This window comes from Pongo abelii, chromosome 13 (genome assembly GCF_028885655.2).
Source record: "Pongo abelii isolate AG06213 chromosome 13, NHGRI_mPonAbe1-v2.0_pri, whole genome shotgun sequence".
NCBI classification, from domain to species: Eukaryota; Metazoa; Chordata; class Mammalia; order Primates; family Hominidae; genus Pongo; species Pongo abelii.
In genome coordinates, this window is record NC_071998.2 from 31223957 (window position 1) to 31231988 (window position 8032).

At 40.1% G+C, this 8032-nt stretch overlaps 1 pseudogene; it reads right to left on the reverse strand.

The window, feature by feature from the left end:
• Positions 1–1285: 1285 nt before the first annotated feature.
• Positions 1286–6854, reverse strand: LOC100936199 (histone H3.3A-like; annotated as a pseudogene).
• Between the last annotated feature and the right edge of the window lie 1178 nt (positions 6855–8032).

Sequence of the window (8032 nt, forward strand, 5' to 3'; positions counted from 1 at the left end):
ACACTTGGACAAACAGGGTTTTTTTCTTTTTGTTTTTTTTTTTTTAAGATTTTTGTTTCAGTATGTCACTCAGCAGGGGCAAAATTACTGAATGGGGAATGTTAACTATTTTGGGGTGGATAACCTTAGACAAAATTGTGAATTAAGTCAAGTGTCTTTGTGGCAATCCACTGCCTCCTTTGAAGTATTCTTCCTGCCAAAGCGGCTTGTGCTATCAATACCGCCCTGGCCACAGAGAGGAAAGAAACCTTCATTCACACAGAGACAATAGGGACTTAATATGTTACCCACACCATCAACAGTGGCATTTTTTTTTTTTTTTTTGGAGACGGAGTCTCGCTCTGTCGCCCAGGCTGGAGTGCAGTGGCGTGATCTCGGCTCACTGCAAGCTCCGCCTCCTGCATTCATGCCATTCTCCCACCTCAGCCTCCCAAGTAGCTGGGACTACAGGCACCTGCCACCACCCCCGGCTAATTTTTTGTAATTTTAGTAGAGACGGGGTTTCACCGTGTTAGCCAGGATGGTCTTGATCTCCTGACCTCGTGATCTGCCCACCTCGGCCTCCCAAAGTGCTGGGATTACAGGCGTGAGCCACCACACCCGGCCAACAGTGGCATTTTAAGAGAGAACCAAGGGAAACAGCAATGCTTAGCAATAAAGGTAATAATAACAATAATTATTATTATAATGTTACCTACTGTGTGTCAGGCACTGTGCCAAGGAATTTATATGTGTTATCTTTACTCATTAAGACAGCCTTATGAAGAATGATTATTATCTTCATGTCAGAGATGCCATGCCCACAATAATACAAGAGAATAGCAGAGCCAAGTTTCATCTGTGTGATGCCAAAGTCAGTGCTCTTTCCTTTGCACTGTGATTTTACTAAGATTTTGAGCCTCAAAATAAGACATAACTTTTGGGTAGGGACTCTCCTTAACTTCTTCAAATTATGGAGAGACAAAGTTCATTCTGTAATCAGAGGCTCTTTCACACACCAGGCAAATGTTTTCCTGGGTCTGATGCAGCGAATACATTAAAATGTGTGAAAGAGCTATGAGTCAATGATAGAAGACCAAAAATAACGACAATAACAAATAAAAGTCTGAAGTGATGGGAGTCTCCTCTGGCCACTGGAATAGCACCCTGGGAAAGAGCAGGGTCCATGGACCATTGATCCCTTTGCTCTGTTTGTACCTGAATGCCATTAGTGACTTCCTGTGTGTGTCAGGGGATGAGGACTGGTATCTTCTTACTTGAGTAGCTGCAAGGAGAGTTAAAAGCATTATTTTTTTATTTTTATTTTATAGTTTAATGTATTTTAATAGCAAACTTACAGGAACAGCACAGAAGACAGACAACATTAAAAACATGTACTTGCATGTAGGACAACTCAGAAAAGTATGGTGAATGGATGGAATCTACTGTATGATAAAAATGCTACAAACACCATTTAGTTGCCGTCAATAAGAAATTTACTTGTTTTAAAAAAATCCAAATGCTGGCATTGTCCAGAAAAATTTAACAGGTTTATTTATAATTATTATAAAGTTGAACCGCTGAAACTTGTTCACTGAAACATTTTAACTTGCATTAATGCTTTACGTCTCCGCATTTATATTAAAAATTCACACACAAATGAAAATGGAAAAACTGTCAATACCTGATTTCTGTCCCCTATTTTTCCACTCGCGATCATATACTTAGGTACCTTTTGACCCCGTGGAAAAAAAATATCTAACGTTCAGAACTACCAATGACAGGAAGAGAAATTTTTTTTTTTTTTTTTGAGAATGAAATGTTTCCCATCATAGTGGATTCTTAAGCACGTTCTCCACGTATGCGGCGTGCTAGCTGGATGTCTTTTGGCATAATTGTTACACGTTTGGCATGGATAGCACACAGGTTGGTGTCTTCAAAAAGGCCAACCAGATAGGCCTCACTTGCCTCCTGCAAAGCGCTGATTGCTGCTCTCTGGAAGCGCAGATCTGTTTTAAAGTCCTGAGCAATTTCTCGCACCGGACGCTGGAAAGGGAAGTTTGCGAATCAGAAGTTCAGTGGACTTCTGATAACGTCTAATTTCACGGAGCGCCACAGTACCAGGCCTGTAACGATGAGGTTTCTTCACCCCTCCAGTAGAGGGCGCACTCTTGCGAGCGGCTTTTGTAGCCAGTTGCTTCCTGGGTGCTTTACCACCGGTCAATTTGCGGGCAGTCTGCTTTGTACCAGCCGTAGTACAGAGACCTCCTTACTTACCCCCCTTCTCCTTCGGCTGGAGCTTGGCCAGCGAGAGACGGCGCTGGCGTTGGAGAGCAACGGCGGCGCGGCGGCGGCTGCGAGCACAATTGCAAGAGCATTATTAATCATTGTTAGTGGTACTATATTTTCCAGCTGTGCTCCAATAGCCTAGTATACAATAATCATATATTTTCCATGAGAAAGTTCTCATTCAATTGGAAAGTAAAGCCGAGGGCAGGAAATTGGTAGGGGTACATGGGTCTCTTTTTATATGTGAGGAGTGGCAGATTTCTCATCTATCATCTCCAAATGATAGTAAGGCCTGCTTTGAGAGCTGTGTTAAGAAGGATCCTGAGACTTAGCTTAGAACCCCATGATCTAATTAATGATGCCTCCACAAATAGCAGAAAGGGGTAGAGTTTTCCATATCTTATTAGATCATGAAAATACATTCCAGACCGGGCACTGTGGCTCAAGCCTGTAATCCCAGCACTTTGGGAGGCCAAGGTGGGTGGATCACGAGGTCAGGAGTTCAAGACCATTCTGGCCAACATGGTGAAACCCCGTCTCTACTAAAAATACAAAAATTTACTGGGCGTGGTGGTGCGTGTCTGTAATCCCAGCTACTCAGGAGGCTGAGGCAGGAGAATCTCTTGAACCCGGAAGGTGGAGGTTGCAGTGAGCCGAGATCATGCCACTGCACTCCAGCCTGGCTGACAGAGCAAGACTCCATCTCAAAAAAAAAAAAAAAAAGAAAGAAAGAAAAGAGAAAATACATTCCAGGAAGACCCTCAGATATCAGGTAGTTTTCTTAGAATATAACCAAATATTAATTATGCCCTAGTGTCAGACTGCTTGGATTCTAATCCTGGCTCTGCCACCTTTGTGAACTTTGCTTTCAAGTTTCTCTGTGCCTCAGTTTCCTCCTCTATAAAACGAGGAATAACAATAGTATTTACTTCAATGGGTTGTTAGTTTAAATAAGTTGATACATGTCAAGTTCATAGAAAAGTGCCCCGGCATATCATATGTATTCGATAAATGTTAGTTATGATTAACAAAAAATAGTTTTGAGTGCTTTTTATATATAGGCACATTCTGGGTTTTGTGTAAGCCATTCCAGGAGTCAGCCTTGCCCTAAATGGTGGCTCATGCCTGTAATCCCAGCTACTTAGGAGGCTGAGGCAGGAGGATTGCTTGAGGCCAGGAGTTCCAGACTAGAAGTCAGTCTCCCTCCTCTCTCTCTCTTTCTCTCTCTCTATATGAAACTTTTCTTGAAGCTGTATATAAAAGGTCGAATCAGCTGCTCTTTTCCATTGATACTGGAACCAGACAGAAGCTGAGATTCTATCAGTAGGCATTTAAGTAAGAATTTAGAACCTTCTGCATGATATCAGTTACTCCTGTCTATAATGCCAGATGAGAAACTTTTTCAGCAACTTTTTTTCTTATTGTCTTTGGAAAGGTTTGTGGTAGTGTGTTAGCTTTGTAGACCCACCTGGCTTCCAATCTTGGTTCCTCCACTGCTAGCTATAATGAGTTCAGACAAAATTACTTAAAATTACCTAGTCTTAATTTTCTAAATTGTAAAGTATGGTTAATAATATTCACCTGTAAGGGTTGTTGTGTGATCTAAATGGGATAATATGAAAAGTACTTGGTATGGAGACATTAAATAAAAATGTCTTGCTATCTTTTTAGAAGATATTTTAAAGTAGTTAAAGGGAAATGGACAAGATCATTGATTGCCAAACTTAGTTATGAACTGAAATTATGTGAGGACCTTTTAAAGGATATGGAACTGGCTGGGAGTGGTGGCTCACGCCTGTAATCCCAGCACTATGGGAGGCCGAGGCCAGCAGATCGCCTGAGGTCGGGAGTTCGAGACCAGCCTGACCAACACGGAGAAACCCCATCTCTACTAGAAATACAAAATTAGCCGGGCATGGTGGCACATGCCTGTAATCTCAGCTACTCAGGAGGCTGAGGCAGGAGAATTGTTTGAACCCGGGAGGCGGAGGTTGTAGTGAGCTGGGATTGCGCCATTACACTCCAGCCTGGGCAACAAGAGCGAAACTCCGTCTCAAAAAAAAAAAAAAAAGAAATAATATGGAACTGCTGATTCAGAATCTCCAAAGTGTAGCCTAGAAGCCTGTATTTTTTAGAAAACTCTCAGATAATTCTGATGCCCAACTAAGTTAAGCTTAGTTTATTTATGGATTTATTAATAATTATATTATTATTAAATTAAATATTATTATTTAATACTAAATTATGGATTAATAAATCCATAACTAAACTACATGGATCCTTTGGATTCTATTTTATTAACTCCCATTGTCATTTTAAAATCAATTTAGTTAGATGATTAACATTTTACCAGTGTTAGAATCACCTATACTTTAGGAATATTTTTTGGTTATGGGCTAGGTTGTAGAAGATATTTGCATTGCTTTTATCACATCTCACATCATTTCTAAAAGCACTGAAATAGCTTGATTAAGAAATATATGTGGCCAGGCGTGGTGGCTCGTGCCTGTAATCCCAGCACTTTGGGAGGCTGAGGTGGGCAGATCACTTGAGCTCAGGAGTTTGAGACCAGCCTGGGCAACATAACAAGACCTTGTCTCTAAAAAGAAAAAAAAAAGAAAAGAAAGAAATATATGTGGCTGAGCACAGTGGCATGCACCTGTATTCTCAGCTGCTTGGGAGGCCTAAGTGGGAGGATCACTTGGGCCCAGGAGTTTGAGTCCAGCCTGGACAATATAGCAAGACCCTGTCTTTCTTAAAAAAAAAGAAAAAAGTAAACAAAAAGAGAACTATATGTGATAAAGTTCATTCCACAAATATTTAATATCTACTACATCCTACTTACTATGTGCCAAACACAGTACTAGGTGCTTGTAACTGGTTAAACAGGCAAAAAATCTTGCTTTTGGGGAGCTTAGTATATTTAAGCTTGTTGGAGTGTTTCTAAGAACTGAATAAGTAGGCCTTCGTTGTGGTTATAATTTGAAACTTAATAAATGGGCAACATAGCGAGACCTTGTAAGGTTAATACCAAGGAAGTTTACTACCATACGTATTGCACTTAATATTTATTTTATTTTTTATTTTCTTCTAACATTTTGTTATGAAAATTTTGGAGCATATAGCAAAGTTTTACATTTTACAGTAGACACCCACATACTAGAGTCTATGATTACCATTTTACTATACTTGCTTTATCATATATCTATCCATTCATTAATCCATCTTATGATTTGTGACATGTCAAAGTGAATTGAAGACACTAGCACACTTCCCCTAAATACTTCTCATATTTATTAACTAGACTTTAATATTTGTTTACATTTTTCTTTTGATTGAAATGCACCACCTTGAGTATATTTACTGTTTCTTGTTTTGTTTTTTTTTGATACGGAGTCTCGCTGTGTTGCTCAGGCTGGGGTGCAGTGGCATGATCATGGCTCACTGCAGCCTTGACATTTTGGGCTCAAGTGACTCTCCTGCCTCAGCCTCCTGAGTATCTAGAACTACAGGCACACACCATTACACCAGCTAATTTTTTTCATTTTTTGTAGAGAGGGGATCTCCCTATGTTTCCCAGGCTGGTCTCAAACTCCCGAGCTAAAGCAATCCTCCTGCCTCAGCCTTCCAAAGTGATGGGGTTACAGCGTGAGCCACTGCACCTGATTCCGAGTTTTGAGGAATAGCCACACATGTATAACCTATCAAGATATAGAATACAGTAAGTTTTCTCATTCTCCTTTTCAGGATATCCCTCCTACAACCCCAGAGGCAACCTTTGTTCTGAAGTTTTTCCACTCTAGATTAGTCTTGCGTATTCTAGCATTATGTAAATGAACTCATAAGATATACAGGTATATACTGTTGTGTAAGACTTCTTTCACACGGCGTAATGTTTGTGAGATTTATCCATGTTGTCTCATGTATCAGTAATTTGTTCTTTTGTGTTGTTTATCTCATTGCTTATCAGTTTATCTGTTCTCTTATTGATGGACACAGATTGTTTCTAGTTTTTGGCCATATGATAAAAGTGACTATGAGTATTCTTGCACAAGTCTTTTTGTGAATGTATTTTTCTTTCTTTTTTTTTTTTTTTTTTTGAGATAGAGTCTTGCCCCGTCACCCAGGCTGGAGTGCAGTGTGATCTCGGCTCACTGCAACCTCCGCCTCCCAGGTTCAAGTGATACGCCTGCCTCAGCCTCCCAAGTAGCTGGGATTACAGGCATATACCACCATGCCCAGCTAATTTTTGTATTTTTAGTAGAGACAGGGTTTCACCATGTTGACCATCCTGGTCTCGAACTCCTGACCTCAGGTGATCTGCCCACCATGGCCTTCCAAAGCACTGGGATTACAGGCGTGAGCCTCCGTGCCCGGCCCTGTGAATGTATTTTTCATTTAGATTGGGTAAATAGCTACAGGTGGAACTACTGGTCATGTGATAGGTATATGTTTCCTTTTTGGAGAAACTGCCCAACCTATTCCCAGTGTGGTTGCATCATTTTACCTTTCCATCCAAAGTGCTGTTGCATGCACTCCGTCCCTGGCCCACATGTGATGGTGTCAGTCTCTTTAACTATAGCCATGCTGGGGATGTGTGTACTGGTGTCTCTTTGTGGTTTTAATTTGCATTTTCCTGATGATGCATGACATGGAGCAGTTTTTTGTGGGCTTATTGATCACTTGTGTGTATATATGTATTTGGGTGTGTATGTAATTTGAGTGTGTATGTAATTTGACTCTTTAAATCTTTGGCTTATGTTTAATTGAGTTGTTTATGTTTCTATTGTTGAGTGGTCACAGTTCTTTGTATATCCTAGGTACCAGTCCTTTGTCAGATTAAGGTTTTACAAATGCTTTTTCCAAGTCTATGACTTGCCTCTTCATTTTTCTTAATGGTGTCTTTTGGTGAATAGAAGTTTTTAATTTTGATGAAGTACAATTTATCTCTTTTTTCCTTTATGGTTACTGCTTTTGTGAGCTAGGAAATGTTGGCTACTAGTAAATCATGAGCATATTCTCCTGTAAAATTTCTATAGTTTGAGCATTTATGTTTAAAATATTTTTCCCTTTTCACTAATGTTTATAATTTTTGAGAATAAATCTTCTAAATGATGTAGAATAGTACCCAGTTAAAATTATTTTTATATATACACAAACAAATGAAGTTTAATGAGGTTATGAGAAACTCATTATGTCTTTCCTGTGAAAATATGTCCAAATATGAAATTATTGAAAGGGTAAGACCATCTTGCATATTCATCTTTTGTTTTCATGCATATAGTTTATGAATAATAAAGGATTCTCTGATTAAAGAACAACCTTAACTTAAAGAGGTGTTATAAATACACATTTGTTCAGGTGAAAGATAATGGATACTCTATTAGCCGGGCATGGTGGCAGGTGCCTGTAATCCCAGCTACTCAAGAGGATGAGGCAGGAGAATTGCTTGAACCCGGGAGGCGGAGGTTGCTGTGAGCTGAGATCGTGCCACTGTACTCCAGCCTAGGTGACAAACCAAGACTCCACCTGAGAAAAAAACAAAAAAGACAAGGAAAATGGATACTCTGTGCGTTTATACATAATGGTGAGTGGCAGGGAGAGAGGAGTAGCACCTAGTCCTGTGCTTCAGTCTCCTGGCACAGAAAATTTGGGAGGACAGTGAAAGTAAAAACTGCACCCTCCTGGGTTACCTTACTCCTCATGTTCCCGGTTGTCCTCACACTTGTCTTCTGTCTCACACCTCCAGATCTGATGGTCAGAT